The sequence below is a fragment of the Rana temporaria genome, chromosome 1 (genome assembly GCF_905171775.1).
Source record: "Rana temporaria chromosome 1, aRanTem1.1, whole genome shotgun sequence".
Classification (NCBI taxonomy): domain Eukaryota; kingdom Metazoa; phylum Chordata; class Amphibia; order Anura; family Ranidae; genus Rana; species Rana temporaria.
Window position 1 is genome coordinate 616345107 of NC_053489.1, and position 21137 is coordinate 616366243.

At 44.1% G+C, this 21137-nt stretch overlaps 1 protein-coding gene across 6 annotated transcripts in view; it reads right to left on the reverse strand.

Annotated features, from left to right (window-relative positions):
• FAM53A (family with sequence similarity 53 member A) overlaps positions 1-21137 on the reverse strand; it is a 109840-nt gene that overhangs the window by 81241 nt on the left and 7462 nt on the right. The window contains exon 1 of one of the 6 annotated variants that reach the window (XM_040335266.1): positions 14648-14745. The exons of the other annotated variants lie outside the window; for them this stretch is intronic. The gene's annotated coding sequence lies outside the window, so the exon portion shown is untranslated. Of the gene's footprint in view, positions 1-14647; positions 14746-21137 lie in introns of those variants that run through there. 6 annotated transcript variants of the gene reach the window in all.

Here is a 21137-nt window from a genome sequence, read left to right on the forward strand (position 1 = left end):
GCTGGAAAATGCCTAAATGAGGTGGCTAATTTTGTGGGGCAATACTTGTATTGGTCCATCAATCTGATGGATTTTCTGTTGAACTGAAAAGTTGAGGATCTCCATTTGACCAAGTTAGAAAATGCCTAAATGAGGAGGCCAGATGTGTGAGGCCACTAGGACTCTCAGGCTGGGTTCACACTATACTACACGACAGCAGTACGACTTTCATCCTACTTTGCTCTACTACATTGGTCCTACATTGATCCTACGTCCATCCAACTTTCATGAACATGATACTACTTTGATCTGACTTTGCGATAGTCTGACTTGTTCTTTGACCAATCAAAACAATCCCAGAGTGAGATAAATTCCTTTTACTGCTGCTGTTATCACATGTCGGATGTCAAAAGTAGGATGGTAAGGACAAGGCTCCTACTTTGGTCCGACTTCAATGATTTTCAATGGGCTGAAGTAGGATCAATGTCGGACCAAAGTAGTACAGGGAGCATTGTCAAAGTCGGACCGACTTGTGTCGGACCAGTTAAGACGGCTCCCATAGGGAAACATTGATTTTCACACGACATGCGACATGAGCTCCCAATGACAGAAGCGTTTGTCGGGCAAGTGTGAACCCGGCCTCAGGATGAAGGCCATAAGTACCAACAGGTACACCAAGGTGCCAATATTGTTTATTACACCAGCCAATAAAAAAAAAAAAAAAAAAAGGAAAAGGCTACATTTAATGGCTCCCTTAAAGGGGTTGTAAAGGTTCGTTTTTTATTTTCGAAATAGGTTCTTTAAGCTAGTGCATTGTTGGTTCACTTACCTTTTCCTTCTATTTCCCTTCTAAATGTTTTTTTTTTTCTTTGTCTGAATTTCTCACTTCCTGTTCCTCCTCAGTAAGCTGTTCTGGCTGACTAACCCCCAGCCAGAACAGCTCGGATGATGGGGGCAAGCATACTGAGGAGAAACAGGAAGTGAGAAATTCAAACAAAGAAAAAAAACATTTAGAAGGGAAATCGAAGGAAAAGTTAAGTGAACCAACAATGCACTAGCTTAAAGCGGGGGGTTCACCCTAAAAACAATTTTCTAACATGACATCCAGCTCACTCTCTACATTGACAGTATGCCGTTATTTTTATTTTATTTTTTGCTGTACATACCTTTGTACAGCTATTTTCTTCCCCGGCCTCCGGGTAGGGCCTCCCGCAGGAGTGGGCGTTCCTATCCAGCAGGTGATTGACGTGATGACAAAAACGACCTCCACCCGTCGCATATGGAGCGTCACGGGTTGCCGAAAAAAGCCGAACGTTGGTGCGCAGGCCCCGTATAGCGCCGACTCGCCGTTCGGCTTCTTTCGGCAACCCGTGACGCTCCTTATGCGACGGGTGGAGGTCGTTTTTGTCATCACGTCAATCACCTGCTGGATAGGAACGCCCACTCCCGCGGGAGGCCCTACCCAGAAGCCGGGGAAGAAAAAAGCTGTACAAAGGTATTTACGGCAATAAAAAATAAAAAATAACGGCATACTATCAATGTAGAGAGTGAGCTAGATGTCATGTTAGAAAATCGTTTTTAGGGTGAACTCCTGCTTTAAAGAACCTATTTAGAAAATAAAAAACTAACTTTTCCAACCCCTTTAAAGTCCTTTGATTCTTAGAGCTGGGCAAACTGACCGGAGAACATCAGTGACTGTAACCTATCCATATATCACATCCTTGTTACAGACTCTAAAGGTCAAACGTTTTCCTTAAATTATAAAAGGGAAAAAGAAGCAAATCCTGCTGAAATGTTTTTTTTCTTCATTTCCTGAGCGGACAACAAATTTTTCTTCAATAACATCCCTCCTACCCACATGTTGTTAGAAGACATTTCAAGGATTCATAAGCAGTCATGCGTACTCAGTGGAATATTTTATTTGACATAGTACACAGTGCTGCTTAGTGCTGTAAAAGTAAGAACCACAGAAGCTCTGCGAAGCGCGCTGAACACAGACAACTGCAATGGGACCCTACGTGTTATTAAGTAACAAACACTCCAGTATACTAGAGGCCTTCATTAAATCTTTGTAAGAGCACCGTACACAAAGCATGAGACCTCAGGGAAACAAACAATATCTTCAAAATAAGGCCTGAGAATCAGAATCTTAGACGAAATGGAGCAGAACAAATTTGTGTGACCAATCAATTATCAACTGCAAGTCACTGGATTAATATACAAAGAGCTTCTACTATTTACATGTAGATCAAAGAATATATCTGTCGCCCAAAGGAAAAAAAATAAGTCACTGGGCTCTCCCCCACCATGCATGTGTGCCGACTAGGAACATGTGGACAGGAGAAGAGGGCAAAGTGATCAGAGAGATGACCCGAGCGTGCTCTGGTACCTACACTGACCAATAAGCAAGCTGAAGGTGTGTCCTTGATTATACAGTGTCTGGCTATGATTATTGGCAGAGGGTCCTAAATCGCAAAAGTGGTTGCGCATGAATACTACTACTTTGGCATGGATAAATGTTGTATAAATGCACTTCAATCGCAGCGATTTCGATAAAAAAGCAAGATAATGTCATGTGCTTTTAGGCTCCATTCACACCTAGGCGTATTTACGCCCGATACGCTGGAGGGGAGAAATACCATTGCCCTCTATGGAAATGGTTCACATCTCCACGCCTATCGCCGAAACGCCGAACGCCTGAAGCTCAAAACAAGTCCCAGACCCTTTTTTTCAGGCGGCTTCGGTGTTCGGCATAGGAGATGTGGACCTGGGGGTTAAAATCGCGGCGTTTTGTCGCCGCAAATCGCGGTACAAAACGCCACAATTTGTCGCCGCAATTTGTGGGACAAAACGCTGCGATTAGGTGTGAATGCAGCCCTATGACTGGGGACATTCAGGGCTCGTTCACACGGTGCTCTCTGAAAAGTCATGTGCTTTCAGATTGCTTTTCAGAGAACATTTGACAGGTGGTGAGAAGTCATACTGCCTCTTCATTGCCTGCTTTAACCCCTTGATCCCCATACTAGTGCACTGCAGCCTCGTCCATTGCATGCAGTTGCGGGGCACTGCCAAATACGAAATAGGGCATCATTCTTGCCACACCCGTGTACACCCCCAGCTAAAGGGGATAGCAGTAAGGGGGGACCTTAAAGGGTCACTAAAGGATTATTTTTTTTTAGCTAAATAGCGTTTACTTTACTGCAGTCCTGGTTTCATGTCCTCATTGTTCGTTTTCGCTCTGATGTTGCTGTAATTCTGCTCTGTTCTGGACACTTCCTGGTTGTCTGTTTCCTTTGGACCACAGTACTGGGAGCTTCTAGTTTTATTTTTTAAACCCTCACTTCTCTATGGCTCTATACAGCACAGAGTCAGGACAACATGCAAAAACGAAACTGAAACTAAAGGTACATTATATGATTATTTTCTATCTATTTTAAATAGTTTTTAAAAGGAATCTGTTAACTATTATGTCTCTATACCCTGTAAACAGAGTAAAATTTCCTTTACAACTCCTTTAAGATTGCAGCTCAACAATAAAGTTTAATTGCCCCCGGATATCACATGTGAACAATATTGTCAGAAAGTGACAAAAAAATATATAATTTAGGAATCATGACAATGACAGCTGTGTGATAAGGGTCCCGACCGGTCCATAGTATGCAATCTGATTGTAAACGTATCTTTGGGTTTACCAAGATTAAAGCGGAGCTGCTCCACCGCTCATCGGATTCCTCCCCCCCTCCGGTGCCACAATTGGCACCTTTCGGGGGAGGGGGGACAGGATACCTGTCAAAGACAGGTATCCCTTCCCACTTCCGGGAATCCGGCCGTGACTTCACCGCGGGGCTCCCTCCTCCTCCCCTGGCCGCCAGGCTAATAGGAGAGAGGGGCGGGGCCTAGCGCATGCGCAGTAGGGTTCCCGGCATGAAGCCGAAAGGCTTCACTGCCGGGTACGCTTACACGCAATGGCGACGGCAGCACCCAACAGCTGATGGGAAACATCAGCTGCGGTGCCTACATCGAGGGACACCAGGACAGGTAAGTGTCCATTTATTAAAAGCCAGCAGCTGCAGTATGTGTAGCTGCTGGCTTTTAATCTTTTTATTTTTTTTGCCCGGAACACCCCTTTAAGCAATACGAGGGCAAACCAATAGAATCCACTCAATGCATATCAAAGCAGGCTCTTGCACCACCATAAGTTGATGGTGGGTCTGAAGGAGTGTGTACAATCAGATTGTATAGTGTATGATCAGATTGTATAGTGTATGATCAGCCACCAAGTCAGGAAATTCAAGGTAACAGAAATACTTCAAGTGCTAAAAATATCTAAAAAATAAATTTAAAAAAATGCATTATAGACCAAGTGGCTTTGAGAAGGAACAATTCCATGGCACACAAATGAGCAATACATCAAACGTCAGGAGATGGCCAAGCATGGCTAACACAAAGGAATGTGTTTAGGGAGAAAACAGACTGCTCTCCAGATAGAAGGGGAATTCCACCATTCCCTGGGAGTTCTGGCAAAGTCCAGAGAGCCAAACAAAGCACAAAGTCCAAATTTAGATCTTAAAGGAGAAAATTAATAAAAATTCAGTAACTATTACGTGACGAATGTACCCGAGCCTGCTTCATCCCTTTTAGAAGGCTTGGGAAGAAAGTGCTTTAAAGCCGAATTCTGCGCTAAGGAGGTTTCTTACCTTAACCACTTAACCTCCGGAAGATTTACCCCCCCCCCTTCACGACTAGGCCATTTTTTGCGACAGCACAGTGTTACTTCAACTGAAAATTGTGCGGTTGTGTGACGCTGTAGCCAATCGACGTTTAGGCCTTTTTTTATTTGACAAAAATGTATTTTTTTTTACTTTTTGCTAAAAATAAAATAAAAAAAATCTTCATGAATTTAGGCCAATATGTATTCTGCTACATATTTTTGATAAAAAAAATCCCAATATATTGATTATTTTGCGCAAAAGTTATAGCGTCTACAAACTACAGGATATTTTTTATTAATAATGGCGGCGATCAGCAACTTATTGCAAAGCTGCGATATTGTGGTGGACAGTCGGGACACCCACACTTTTGATGCTTTTTGGGGAAATATGCACGGTCACGGTACTAATGACACTGGCTGGGTAGGGGTTAACATTAGGGGCAATCAAAGGGTTAAATGTTCGCCTGAACAGTGCTTTACTACTGTGGGGGAGGTGCTTGTACTAGGGCAGGGGTGTCAAACTGGCAGCCCTCCAGCTGTTGCAAAACTACAAGTCCCATGAGGCATTGCAAGGCTAACAGTTACAAGCATGCCTCTCACAGGCAGAGGCATGATGGGACTTGTAGTTTCGGAACAGCTGGAGGGCCGCCAGTTTGACACCCCTGTACTAGGGGACGGCATGGATCTGTGCCCCTGCTTAGCAGAGACGCAAGATAAATGCCTTCTGAACTGACGATGATCTGCCTTGTTTACATAGGTGGACTGCCATTCTGCCAGTGTACCGAAGCATCGAGTAAGCCGTACCCTCCGATCAGCTCCCGCTGCGTCTAATCACAGCAGGAGTGGGCTGTGTGCACACCCCAGACCCAGAGGTGCAGGATCACGTACTGGGTAGATGATCCTGCGATGCAGAGCCACCTTGCGGCCGTAAATTTACAGTATACGATCGGCAAGCGGTCAATGCATAGAATGCATTAAGGGAAAATTTTTATTTAACCTTTACCACTTTACAGCTTGTCAACTCTTTGCATTTAAAGTGTTATTAAACCCTGGACCCTGCATTCATTATATCTGGTCTCCCGCAGTACACAGAACATGGAAATGCAATGGTTTTAGCAAACAAACTTTTCTCATCAGCAGTATATTGGAGTCTTGTGACTTCTATCAGTGTTTGGTTAAAGCTTGTAGGAGGAGTTTTGATTTTCCTCTGACCCCCTGTCTGGACAGTGCTAATTGGCGCTGTGTAGATCACATGCACTCTCCAAAAGAACAACTCTAGAAATACACACCAAACTGAGCATGTGCAGCCTGACTCCAAATGCTCTGTTCTATCGAGAGATGGGTTGGAGTCAGTTAAAGGAGGAGGATCAGAGAAGACAGGATCCAACAGCCTTTATACACAATGCAGAGGATTAACCCCTTAGGATCCACAGTGAGTACAACAAGCATGTTGTGGGTTTAGTAACACTAAGTCTATGGTATTGCGCCGTAAACCTGCCTATAGCATTTCTAGTGCGTTTGGAAAGCATTTATCAAATAACAGTAAGGTGGGGGAAAAAAAAAAAAACACTTCCTCCCCCTCCTTAGTAAAAAATAAAATAAAAATCACTTGCATGGCGTCTGGGGTGCATTTTTAACAAAAATGGGCGCATTGGTTGGCATTAGTGCAACCCTTAGCCTGATGGCAAACCAACACTAAAAGGCCCAAACATCTCAGTAATGTAACTGCTGGTGACCAGATAACATGGAACGGCCGACAGCAACGCTATGAAAAAAGAGCAGCAACTCAGAACACAGCGGCCACCGATCAGCAAAATGTAGCGGAACATTTGTATATTCATCATATAAAAGATTCCAATCCAGAAACTATAATCTGAGAAAGTCGCGTTAACAAAACGGCGTATTTATACTCAAAGAATCCATGGAGTATTACATAACACATGTAACATATGGAAATCCAATCCAAACACCACCGAGCTGTAAGATTAGAACACAAACCACAGGCCCCATACAGCTGGTGGATTATAAAACACATAATATAATACAGGCCTTGGAATTTGTACTACTAAGTGGGCTCTGCCAAAAAAAATAAGAACCGCCGGAATCCACCCAACACAGAGATGTGCAAAAAGCAACGGAGGAACTGCAAGTCTCAGAATTCCTGCGCACTGAAGACATGTAAAGCCCTCTGTGCCCCATTGGGGAGAATTACCATCACTTCCTGTTCTGGAGACCCAACAGGAAGAGGACACTTCTCCAAAATAAGGCTTCAGGTAAACGCATGTTATGCTGCGTATTAACTGGCATCACGTTAAGGTTAAATTAGAAAGAGCATCGAGAAAGTAGGGTTGCAACTTTTTCTTCAAGTCAAACCCGAACACAAATATTTTTTTCTTCAATGTCCAATATAGGATATGAGAACTGGGAAACCTTTGGGCGTGCCAAAGAGAATGTGACAGGGGTTATAACTCCTCCCTTACTAAATTTCTACTTAAACCAATTCATACCCCGCCCATAGACATCCGCAGGAGGGATCTTCCATCCTGGGCGGGCGTCATATGACGTCATTTGTTTGGCGGCTGCGATGTCCGCCGGATACCCACGATTGACGGTAACACAGCCAAGAACGTGGATCTGTGTGTGTAAACACACAGATCCACGTCCTGTCAGGTGAGAGGAGAACGATGGTGTGTTCCCTTGTGAGTCCCTTTCCCCTACAGTTAGAATCACTCCCTAGGCAACACATTTAACCCCTTAATCGCCCCCTAGTGTTAACCCCTTCCCTGCCAGTGACATTTACACAGTAATCCAGGCATTTTTATAGCACTGATCACTGTATAAATGCGAATGGTCCCAAAATAGTGTCAAAAGTGTCTGATAAGTCTGCCGTAATGTCACAGACACGATAAAAAATAAAAATAAAATCGCAGATCACCGTTATTACTAGTAAAAAAAGGTTTATATATATATATATATATATATATATATATATATATATATATATATATATATATATATATATATATATATATATATATATAATCTCTCTATATTAAAAATACATAAATCTATCCCCTATTTTGTAGATGTTATAACTTTTGTGCAAACCAATCAATATACACTTATTGCGATTTTCTTTTACCAAAAATATGTAGAATACATATCGGCCTAAACTGAAAAAAAGTTACAAAAAAATTGGGATATTTATTATAGCAAAAAGTAATAAAATATTGTGTTTTTTTTTTTCAAACTTATCACTATTCTTTTGTTTATAGTGCAAAAAAGAAGAACCGCAGATGTGATCAAATACCACCAAAAAAAAAGCTCTATTTGTGGGGAAAAATGGGTACAGAGTTGCATGACCGTGCAATTGTCAAAGTGCGACAGCGCTGAAATCTAAAAAATGGTCTGGGCAGGAAGGGGGTGAAAATGCCCTGCATAGAAGTGGTTAAATAATGGAATCAGGCAGACTGATCCCACACCTTATAGCTACGCTACTTTCCTCCAATGGTCTCTCTGCTAAGAGGGTGATAACAAAATTGTAATTAAAATTTAAGGTGCGGCAGAGAAAAGTCTATGCGCAGTGTTAAAGAAAGAGAAATTCAAACCCAACGTTTTTCCTTTTGCTGGCCGTGGCGGGCGTTGGGCGAATGATTTACGCCGTACAGCGAGCCTTTTAGTAGAAAGGGGGTTTTGTAGCGGCGAATACCCAGACCATTTAGCGCACTTTTAACAAGGTGATACTTAGGGCGAGCTGCCACGATCATAAAACCTTGTTTGAACAGAAACAGCATTCGAAAGAGAACGTCTAAACCTCAGAGTCAATGGCGGGGTCTTTCTAACACATGCAAATCCTGCCATGGCGCCGCTTCGTGGCACGAGGAGTCGGCACTGACGCACGCAGGTCAATAGTTAAACGTGTGACAAAGGGAGCTTCTTACAACGTTTCTCCATGAAGACCGTCTTGACAAGTATGGAAATCTTACATTTAGGCCGGGGTTTCAAACTGTCCGCCCTCCAGCTGTTGTGGAACTACAAGTCCCATCATGCCTCTGCCTGTGGGAGTCATGCTTGTCACTGTCAGCCTTGCAATGCCTCATGGAACTTGTAGAACTTGAGCTAGGGGGAAGTGGTTGTTGCGCATGCACAACCACAAGTTTTTAAAGCCCCCACACCTACTAGATACGCTGAAGAGAGAAAAAAATTGAGCAGATTCCTCCATCCACATGCTGTACAGCCCAATCCCCTGCTGCAGCTGTCAGAACAACCAAAGGGTGCCTGTGTCTTATAGGATGCAGCTGCTGTTCGGCCACAAACTTTACGTCCATGTCATTTGTAAATGGAAGGATATCAGTGTATAACCAGCTTAAGTCAGAGCTCCTGATCTGCATACTTGTGCCAGGTGACTTTGGATCAGTGGGGTTGCCCAGCAATCAGCATTTTCAGGGGGGGGGGGGGGGACAGCAATGGCTGCCTACATTTTATGCAGCAGAGGTTTCCTGGGCGGCTTAGCTGCCATGTCAGGCTGGAGGAACAATTTCGGGCTTGTTCAAACCAGTCTTGATGCATGGACAAGGTAATCTGCATTATGTCCTATTTTCACCTGCTACTTAGATGTGTGAAAAAAAAAAAAAAGTCAGAAGCCAGTTGAATAAAATGTCACTTTGGGAGTAAATAAAGTTAATAAAAAAAACACACACACATCAAGCACTTAGAGCATAACGCATGCTCACTTCTGACAAAAATGACATAGTATTTTGTGATTACTTGACAGGAAGTGAGCTACATAAGGAAAACCTATTACACCACATTCATTTTAACCTCTTGCCAACCAGATAAGGCATATACACAGTGGCAAAGAGGGCGAGATTGAATGCCCAGTCACCACACATATGAGGTTAGAGCATGCTCACTGCACACTCCTAGCATGCTGACTTCTCTCAGTCATGGCTTCTTATCGGGAACCACCAGGACAGGATTGGGAAACACCAGGAGATGTTCTTAAGACAGTGGTTGTCAACTTTGATATGTGGGGCCTCAAGCGTGGTCCTTGACATCACTAAATTTATTGAATATTCCGGTGTCAGAGACAGCAGACACACAACAGGATATAGTCAGAGACTGCGGACACGATACAAGAGATGGTCAGAGACTGCGGACACGATACAAGAGATGGTCAGAGACTGCGGACACGATACAAGAGATGGTCAGAGACTGCGGACACGATACAAGAGATGGTCAGAGACTGCGGACACGATACAAGAGATGGTCAGAGACAGCGGACACGATACAAGAGATGGTCAGAGACTGCGGACACGATACAAGAGATGGTCAGAGACAGCGGACACGATACAAGAGATGGTCAGAGACAGCGGACACGATACAAGAGATGGTCAGAGACTGAGGACATGATACAAGAGAACATGCTATAGGAGTTATTGGAGACTGGAGACATGCTTGAGGAGACAGTCAGACTGGAGACACATTACACAAGACTTCCAGAAATGATGGCTATAGAAAGGGCAATAGGGAAACTTATGTTAGTCTCTGCAGGGGCTAAAGAACCGCCTTAAAGTGGAGTTCCACCCAAAAGTGGAAGCTATGCTTATCTGCTCGTGCATCGTTTTCCCGCATCGCTGGACCGTGAGACAAGTGAGAGTGTCTGATTATTAAAAGTCAGCAGCTACACTTCTTATAGCTGTTGATTTTTAAATGGGTGGAACTCCGCTTTAAAGGGGTGGTTCCCCCTAAAAACTCCTTTTTTTTTTACACTGGCCCCCCACATTACAATACGATTAAGGCTATTATTATTTTTTTGATGCTGTACATACCTTTGAACGGCGATGCGCATGCGCAGTATAGCGCCGACTCGCCGTTCGGCTCCTTTCGCCAACCGTGACGCGGCTTACGCGACGGGGGGGAGCTCGTTTTTAGTCAAAATGTCAATCACAGACATGTGAGGAACGCCCACTCCCGCGGGACTCGCAACGGGTGAATATGCTGTACAAAGGTATGTACAGCATCAAGAAAATAATAATAGCCTTAATCGGATTGTAATGTGGGGGGCCAGTGTAATAAAAAAAAGTAGTTTTTAGGGTGAACCACCCCTTTAAGTAAAAAAATAATAATAATGAAAAATCGGCCTTTTCGGTCAGTAATTTGCACCTCATGCATGCAATCTGCACACAAATGTGGGAAATTGCCCATATACATATTGTGCAGAACAAAAACCCGATAATACGTTTTTGCGCGTGTGCGCGAAAAAGCATGCAAATGCATAAAAACAAAGACGGCTGAAAAAGTAGATGCTCAAACCGGAGTATCGTGTGCAAGAGGCCTAAATTTGACCACATGTTCCAATCCATCACGATCCCAGAAAACGCGGTCTGGGAGCAGAGCACGGATTACATTAAAGTACTTCACTGAGAACAGTCTAGTGTGTTCCCAGTATAAACAGTTCCCAGTGCCTTAATGTCAACCGTCAGGGTTCTGGTTTGTGTTAGATTTCAAAACCTGCCTTCAGGAGGTTCATCTACTATTTAAAGAACCAGCTGAACCAAGAAAGAAAAAAAAAAGCGTTCCTTCCTCACTGAAGTCAAAGTATACAATTACTGTGCCAACGACACACAGAAGAAAGTCCAGAGTGTATTCCCAGCACGGCGAAAGCCACAAAATCACAGACTTGTTTAACCCGTAAAGAAGCAGAAGGAAGAACAAGGGATCAAGCTGCTGAGAGAATACGAGACGCTTAGCGGCACGCCTGGACGGGTCCATTCACAGGGCCCTCCCTGTCCCCAGGAGCTGGAGGGGGTTCCTGCTCTGGCCCAGTAAAGCCTGCCAGGGCCTCGGCTTGTCCCCTTAAATGTCTGAGGCAAAGGACTTTCTGTAGATTGCCAGGGCCTCGGCTTGTCCCCTTAAAGTCTGAGGCAAAGGACTTTCTGTAGATTGCCAGGGCCTCGGCTTGTCCCCTTAAATGTCTGAGGCAAAGGACTTTCTGTAGATTGCCAGGGCCTCGGCTTGTCCCCTTAAAGTCTGAGGCAAAGGACTTTCTGTAGATTGCCAGGGCCTCGGCTTGTCCCCTTAAATGTCTGAGGCAAAGGACTTTCTGTAGATTGCCAGGCTTGCCAGGGGAGATGGCTGTCAATTTCATCAGTCCCCCCAAAAAATATAATCAGTGTAGGGGGGCTTTGCAATACAAATCTCCTACAAGGGGCAGAGGGTGATTGGGAACATGGCAAGCTACAAGGCTATAATGACGCAAAGTGACAGTACATCAGCCATCATACACATGCACACAGTACACACATACACACAACTTAGCCTTGGCAAAAAGATTGAGTGTGGCTTGGGACATGGCAAGCAACAAAGTTGCAATGACACCAAGTTAGAGTAGAGAATCATCAGCCATGGCACATACCCCACTTCGCCTTGGCAGAAACCCAGTTTGAGATCGAGAGGGTGATTTGACCCATAACTTACGAATATTATATACACATTTTTTTCCCACGTACAATACAGTAAAACCTTGGTTTGAGAGCATTTTGCAAGAAAAGCAAAATGTTTTAATACATTTTGCCTTGATATACAAGCGATGTCTTGATATAAGAGTAGCGTCATGTCGCAACTGAGTATAAGAAGAGAGGAGCCTCCAAGTGTAGCAATATGGTTACATTTCATGAAGATACAACATTTAACAACTTATGCCGCATACACACCATCACTTTATGTGATGGAAAAAAAAAAACATTTTCTGTGAGGTAAAAAACAACGTTTTTGAAACTTCAATTTTCAAAGACGAAGTTGCCTACACACCATCGTTTTCTCACAATGTTCTAGCAAAGCGAGGTTACGTTCACCACTTTTTTCCATTGAAGCTCGCTTCATAACTAGCTTCTGGGCATGCGCGGGTGTAAAAACGTTGTTTTAAACGTCGTTTTTTGCTACACACGGTCAATTTCTGTGAAGTAAAAAACGACACATAAAATTGAAGCATGCTTCAATTTTTTTTTGTCGTTTTTCACAAGACATAAAACGACGTTTTCCCCCCACACACGGTCATTTAAAGTGACGTTTTTAAAAACGTCGTTTTTTTTTCATCACATAAAGTGATGGTGTGTACGCGGCATTATTGTTACACTTAGAGGTGCCTCTCTTCTCTTTTATACCCTGTAAAAAAAATGCTTTGATATACAAGTGCTTTGGATTACAACTTTTCAATACAGAGGAACCCATAAAATAACTTTCCTGTCTCGGAGAACCCCTCCTATCTACAACTCATGATACATTAGTGTGGGGGTCGGTGAGAAGAATGCTCCTTACACTTGTGGTCATTGGGAAGAATTATTTCCTTACAGATTGCCAAGAAGATTAATGGTGCCAGTGGGATCTTATCTGAGAGGCAGAAATTGCTCATCAGTCCATAGGTGTGCGCAGCCTATTGCATTAGGGTGTGCACCCCAAATTGCAAACACACACGAACGCCACCCGCTGTCACAGAAAGGAGGCTCTGGTGGTGGGAGACAGTTGATTCGGAGCATATTAAATTATGCCCTAAATACGGGGGTAAGGTGTTCCTACTGTTGAACCTAGCCTTTAATATAATGGGGGGCATTTACACTGGCACCCCAACCCTGTCCCTGGATAATGCTAATGCACATGGGGTGATTAGGGTGTGCCCAGGCACACCTGGCACCCGCCTATGCTCATCACTCACTAGCAACCTCTGGAGGAACCCTAGAAGTCCATGAAACCCTGGTTGAAAAACCCCGAGATTGATTTTTAATTTTTTTGGGCTTTGCCTTGACAGAAGTTTCCTTCAAGAGACAGAGGGTTGTATGGGACATGGCAGGGTACAAGGCTACGATGACACCAAATTTTAAGACATAATAGAAGAGCACCCGCCATAACCCATACTATACACACATTTTATATATATATATATATATATAAATAAAACACCCTTCGAGAGATAGAAGGTGGCTTGGGACATGGCAAGGTACAAGGCTGTCACCAAGTGACAGCAGAACAACAGCTAGAACTTATGCAATAGTAGCCATGAAGTGCACATATACAGTGTGTACATGTATATATATATATATATATATATATATATATATATACACACACACACACACACACACACACACACACACATACATACACACATACAAACACACACACCTTTGGATTGGCAGACATGTCCTCCGTGAAGCCGAGGGTGTTTGGGGACACAGCAAGCTGCAAGGCTGCGACAGCAGAGCACTATCAGCCATAACACAATATGTGAATGTGCAATATATACGTGAAGTGCTGCGTAAACTGACGTCGCTATGTAAGTAGCTGTAATATTATAGATCCAGATTACGAGCGCTCCTACGGTCAGGCTGCTGGCACAGAAGACAAGGCTCTATACGAATGGAATTTTCTGGATCCAGCCAACAACGTTCTGGCTTGGAAGCCCATTTCGGCGTTTTACAGCAGGAAACGAGTTAACAGATTCCAGCAGAAAAGGCTGCACTTCCCCTCGGCTACCACAACCACGACTTCAACACAAAGCACGATAAAAAAAACACAATTCCTCTCCGTCTAAACAAGATGTCAACAACGCTCCACTAGAAACCCGGCTGGGATTAAGAGATCAGAACGTCGGCCATACCTACGGCTCTCCGATCATCAAGGGACAAAAGGGGACAGCGTTGCGATTTCATTTGGCGTGGAGGTCAGCGGACCGCTTTAAGCAGCAGCAGCAGAAAGAATGGATGTTAAGGGATGATAGCTATGAGATCATCTGTGAGCTGTCTGCAGGTCATGACAAGCCGGGGGGACAGAGGAGATATGTAGGGTGGATGGAAGGAAGGAAAGGTTCTAGAGGTTGGGGGTAGACAACATAAGCAGGGCAATGGGGGAGGGGGGGGGGGGACATCCAAGGCAGCCCTGTCCCTGGAAACACATGTGTACCTGAGCAGCACGCTGCCTTCTCGTACGCTTCCATCTATATGATGACACGAGCTCAGCACACGACACAAATAAGTACTCCCCACCGAAAACACGCCTCTCCTTCCACCCAACCCCGCCCACAGCCACCTCTCATTGGACAAAGCTGCTTCTGACCATTTTCTCTTTTTTTTCCCCTTTTACAGCTTTATTGCACTTACAATAAACACAATCTGAAAACACAGCTGCACTGTAGGAAATGCAGATTACTCATCACATGTTCAGATAACAAATGTGCATTTATCATAAGCCAATAAAAAGATAAAAAATAAATGAAAAAAAAAAAAAAAAAAGGTCGCTCTTCGTCTTTCATTTTTCAATCATTAACAATTTTTTTTTTTTTCAATCTTTAAGTTTGAATAATTTTTAGCAATCTTTTTTGCTCAGCCTTTATTTTCAATCACTAACATTATTTTTTTTTTTGCAATCTTTAATTATTTGAAGAAAAAAAATTAAAGGTTTAATATCTAATCATTTCAAATTTACTTTAATCTTACATTTTCATCGGTTGATTTTTTTTTCTTTTTCAAAGTTTTAAAGTAACTGAAGTTGTTTTTTCAATCTTTAAATTTAAATGTTTTTTTTGTGTGATCTACACTAAACAAAATTGTACTATCAAGTTGAAGCGCCTCCTTGGCAATGGACTGCAGAAGGGAAGAAATTCCTATGACTAGGGAGAACTACAAGTTCCAGCATAGCCTGCTAGCCGGGATTTGTAGTTTCCCCACCGATAATGGAGGCCGCACTTTTTTTTTTATTTAAGAGGTTTTATTTCTGCTTATTTTGTATTACAAAACAATGCTCCAAGCCCTCATTTACATTGAATGCGGCTTTAAAATTGGGCAACTTCATCTGAAATCACATGATTTTAAAGCCGCATGTCAGGGTGACTTGGAAGTAATTTGTGCAGGTTTATGTACAGATGTCTATGCAAGTTGCGTCCGAAATTGCAAAAGTAATGCAGGAACTACTTTTTCAAATCGATGCGGCCCTGTAAAGTCGGCGTTGCACCGATTTGAACAGTCCCATTGCCGACAACACGGAGCGACCCGTAAAAATCGCATGACAAGTCGCTCCAATGTGAACGAGGGCCAAGACTAGGTTCACATCTAGCGTTTCATGAACGCACGTTCCCCCCCCCCCCCCACACACTTTTTTGTGCTACATACATTGGGCAGCCTATTTGAATGGGCTGCCCTACAAACTTTTTTAAAAACCTTTTTGGGGCATTCAGCTTTATGCGTTTGGAGTGCCATCAACAATGAAAACCAGCACAAGGGCAACGTGCGCTTTTGTGCGTTCACAGAACGCAGCCTAAAATTACACACTGAAAGCAGAGACAATTTCAACAACTTTTAGCCCCGCAACCATGCACTTGCACTAATGTACATATTAGCGCGTTTTTGTCGTGCACACGTACGGAAGCCCATAAATTTCAAAGAACTGTACGTGCAACAATCGCAAAGATGTCTTTCCGAAATTGTCTTGGGTCAAAGTGCATGATCTTTTGTTTGGCACGTGATTACGCTGCATGTGAGGAAGGTGCCCTTGAAGTTCCATTAACAACGATTGGCCACCGAAGCATACCTACTATAAGGATGCATTTTTTTAGCCTGCTGCATAAGTCCGTGTAAAGTTAACGAACGACTAAGGGTGCTTTTCTGCAACAATTCACTTTGCAGGGCGAGCAGTCTTTTCCTATAGGATCCGTTTACATCTACACAACAGCACGCCCGCATTTTGGCACGTTCAGGTGCTGCATGTTTAGGAAAGTTGCGCTCATTTCAATGGGCTGTCTTACGTGCCACAACCACAGTGTGGGCATTTTTCATTAAATTGCGTGGCAAGCAAATTCTCATGCTATTTAGCAAGGTACATTAAAAATTCATGGCGCCGCAGTGCCCCTGCAAAAAAAAGGGTGCGTTTTTGCACACCATGGGAACGCAAAGGGTTCTGCGTCCCTTCCTGCATCGTAAAAGCGTGAGCATATCAGGTTTAGGTCAGCAGCTAAAGCTCACCACACACATTACAATCTGATTGTACAATCTCAAATCTCCTTTAGATCGACCAACAACTATGTAGTTCCCGGGCCTGCCTGATTAAATTTAACTCAAATGGATCATTCAGGTCGGGCCTTAAAGCGGAGGTCGGGCCTTAAAGCGGAGGTCGGGCCTTAAAGCGGAGGTCCGCACCCCCCCCCCCCCTCAACGGCTTTTAATTTTAGGATACTCACCTGTCCAGGGAGCCTGCAATGTCGGCACCCCAGCCGATTTTAGGGTTCTGCCACTGCCATTCGTGGCAAGGGAAACTGGTGGTGAAGCCTTTCGGCTTCACAACGCGTTCCCTACTGCGCATGCGTGACGCGCACTGTGCCTTCTAACTGGCCCGGTGGCGGAGGAAGGAGCCAAACTTCTGAGAGACGTTGCCGCAGTGCAATTTCCCGGAAGTGGGGACAGGTATCTGTCCCCCCCCCCCCCCCCTGAAAGGTGCCAGATGTGGCACTAGAGGGGGAGAGGAAGCACATAAGCGGAGCTTTCACTTTTGGGTGGAATCGTAGCGTTTTTGGTAAATCTAAAGCTGATTGTACAAAGACTGCAACATGTAGTGGGAGGTGGAAGTCTCAGAATGCCTGCAGGCAAGGAATTGCTGGGCTCTGTAGTCCCACAAGAGCCAAGAGATTGCCTACAGCTGCCCTATGCCCATGAAACTGCCGGGGCACCCATGACGTAAAAACTCTCCCTATCGTTCCACGTAAGCCGCAGGCGTTTTTCTATAGTACAAGATCAAAGCAGGAAACGAGAATGACGGCTCCATAATCCAGCACATTAGATATACCTGCAACTATTAGACTGCAACGCGATACGGCGTGATTGTAAAACCAGATTATTTAAAGGGTTGCCATGACTTGGGTCACACCGAAGAGCGTTTTTTTCTACCATAGACCGACCGCACAAATTATACCGCACGCACAGACCGCACTTTAACTAAACTTTCTCACGCTCCCTTTTTTTTCCCTAAGCTATCCCCTAGAGATGGCAGGGAGAATAGCGCGTCTGTCTATAAATATATCACTGATGTAGTATTAAAGCGCCACACGGTGGAGAGAAGGGGAACGTGCGACTTGTGACGAGCCTGCAGCCAAGGAGCCAAAGTACAGCAGGAAAAATTCTCCTATATATACCAAACAGCAGGGCAGGATTTCCAGAATGAAGCCAAGGTCAAATATCAAGATTAAAAAATGAAAATGAAGAATGCAGGAAACATGACTTCAAACTAGAGGGGGGGGGGGGTGGAGTTCAAACACGAACCTTAGAAAGTATTTTACTAAAGGAGTAATTGATGCCTGGAACAGACTTCCAGCAGAGGTAGTGAGTCAGACAACAGCAAGTGAATGTAAACATGCTTGGGACAAACAGATATGAACTATGTGACACATAGGTTAAAAAAATAAAATTCCTAATTATATATACACTGTGAATTTTTATATATATATATATATATATATATATATATATATATATATATATATATATATATATATATATATATATATACACACACACACACACACACACACACACACAATCTCCAGTGGTACTTTTAATTGTGAATTTTAAACAAAAATATATATATACATATATATTTATTATATATACCGTATTTATCGGCGTATACCGCGCACTTTTTCGCCCTGAAAACCAGGGCAAAATCGTGGGTGCGCGGTATACGCCGATACCCGCTTTCCCGCGCCGAGTTTGAATACTGCGCCGACATATACCGAGCGCAGTACACTCGTGTATTGTCGGGTAGTCTCGGGTCCTCTCGCGCTGACGTCCTGGACGTACAGGACGTCAGCGCGAGAGTTGCCGAGCCTGCCCGACGATACACGAGTGTACTGCGCTCTGTATATGTCGGCGCAGTATTCAAACTCGGCGCGGGAAACGAGCGGGGAGGACGCGAGGACGCCGCAGAAGGACGCCGGACCCGACGAAGAGGACACCCGAAGCCGCAGACGGACGGCGGACCCGACGAGGCCACCGATGGACGCCGCGCAAGACACCAAAACTGTAAGTACAAAAATACTTTTTTCCACAGGAATTCGGGGCAATATTTAGGGGTGCGCGCTATACGCGGAAGCGCGCTATACCCCGATAAATACGGTATATATATATTTTTTTTAATACATTTTTTTTTTTAATATTAACTATAAATAAAATATGGTTGGCTTATTTTTAATTGTAAAGGTTTAACTAAATGTATGTAAAAAATAAAATCTAAATTATAAGTAAGCCAAGATTTTTTTTTATTTTGTTTAACATAACAGGCCCACCTATAAGCATCAGAACACAGACTGCAACAGGCAATAAATGTTATTAAAGTGCAAACCCCCCAACAATGAACTTCTCTTATTGGCTCCCTTTCTGTTTGTTAACAATACCATATAAATAATATGCCTGTTGATCCTGCTAGAAACCCAGAGAACTTCCTGTGCTCTCGGCTTGTGCTGCACTTTTATCAGTTAGCATTTTTCCCACTAGCACCCCACTCTATGTGATGGAGAGGGGAAGGTTTCCTGTAGTTCTAACACTTCCCTACCTAAGGGTGACAATGAGTGAGTGTGGTCACCCTAGGACAGGAAGTGTGGTCACCCTAGGACAGGAAGTGTGGTCACCCTAAGACAGGAAGTGTGGTCACCCTAAGACAGGAAGTGTGGTCACCCTAAGACAGGAAGTGTGGTCACCCTACGACAGGAAGTGTGGTCACCCTACGACAGGAAGTGTGGTCACCCTACGACAGGAAGTGTGGTCACCCTACGACAGGAAGTGTGGTCACCCTACGACAGGAAGTGTGGTCACCCTACGACAGGAAGTGTGGTCACCCTACGACAGGAAGTGTGGTCACCCTAAGACAGGAAGTGTGGTCACCCTAAGACAGGAAGTGTGGTCACCCTAAGACAGGAAGTGTGGTCACCCTAAGACAGGAAGTGTGGTCACCCTAAGACAGGAAGTGTGGTCACCCTAAGACAGGAAGTGTGGTCACCCTAAGACAGGAAGTGTGGTCACCCTAAGACAGGAAGTGTGGTCACCCTACGACAGGAAGTGTGGTCACCCTACGACAGGAAGTGTGGTCACCCTACGACAGGAAGTGTGGTCACCCTACGACAGGAAGTGTGGTCACCCTAGGACAGGAAGTGTGGTCACCAGGTGCAAATAAAAAGAAAACCAATACAATCATTATATTTAGGACTAGTAAGGTACAATGTATTCCATTTTTCTCTTGGGGTAAGATATAGATTTAACCTTCACTGTGTGGAACAAACTTGCCCAATGCAACCAGATTAGTTGCTTTGAGAGATATATAGATAGTAAACTGATATATTATGAGTAATGACCTTCATTTCTTTGACAGTTACTTTTGTTCCAGTGAACTTTTCTGCAATGCAAAAAAAACATGAGGCTCGGTTCACACTTGTGCGATGCGCGAACCCTGCGAATCCACTGCGGGTTCTGCCATCGCACACGACTCGCACATCAGTTCACACTGCCATATGCGAACTGCCGGGAGCGTTAATACGTTGTTAATGACACCCCCATGTCAGCTTGTATATCGCACTGCGAACTGACATGAATCCAATCGCATGGGTGTGAACACATATGCAATCCGATTCTGGTGCGGACCGAAAAAAGGGTTCTGTGCGAGTTTGGTCTGAATGCGATATCAGGTATACAATCTGTATGGCTGAAATCGCATTGCATGGACCTCACATGTGATGTGTAGTGCGGTGCGAATCACATGCGATCTCATAGAGCGCGCTGGTGTAAACCGACACTACAAGGGAATCTATAGCAACTTCGGGTCAACTCTTTACTTAGAGTTACCAGAGATCATTTCTGATTGGCTGCAATGGATTACTGATACTCGCCCTAATAAGTGTGCTTTATTTGAATACTTTTTGCATAGATATTAATGCCTTTAAAGTCCGTTTAGGGGAACGCTCCTTTTTTTTCGGTTTACAAATTATTGGATGGACATTATGGGCCAGATTCACGTACACTAGCGGTGGCGTAACGTATCCCGTTTACGTTACACCGCCGCAAGTTTTCAGTGTAAGTGCCTGATTCACAAAGCACTTACCTGTAAACTTGCGGCGGTGTATCGTAAACACGTCCGGCGCAAGCCCGCCCAATTCAAATGGGGCGTGTACCATTTAAACTAGGCGCGCTCCCGCGTCGGACGTACTGTGCATGCTCCGTTAGGAAATTCCCGCCGTGCTTTGCGCGAAGTGACATCATTTTTTTTGAACGGCGACGTGCGTAACGTACTTTCGTATTCCCGGACGTCTTACGCAAAAAAAAAAATTTGAAATTCGAAGCGGGAACGACGGCCATACTTTAACATGGCTCGTGTAAAGTTAAGGCATGTAAAACGAGGCTTAACTTTGCGACGGGAAAAA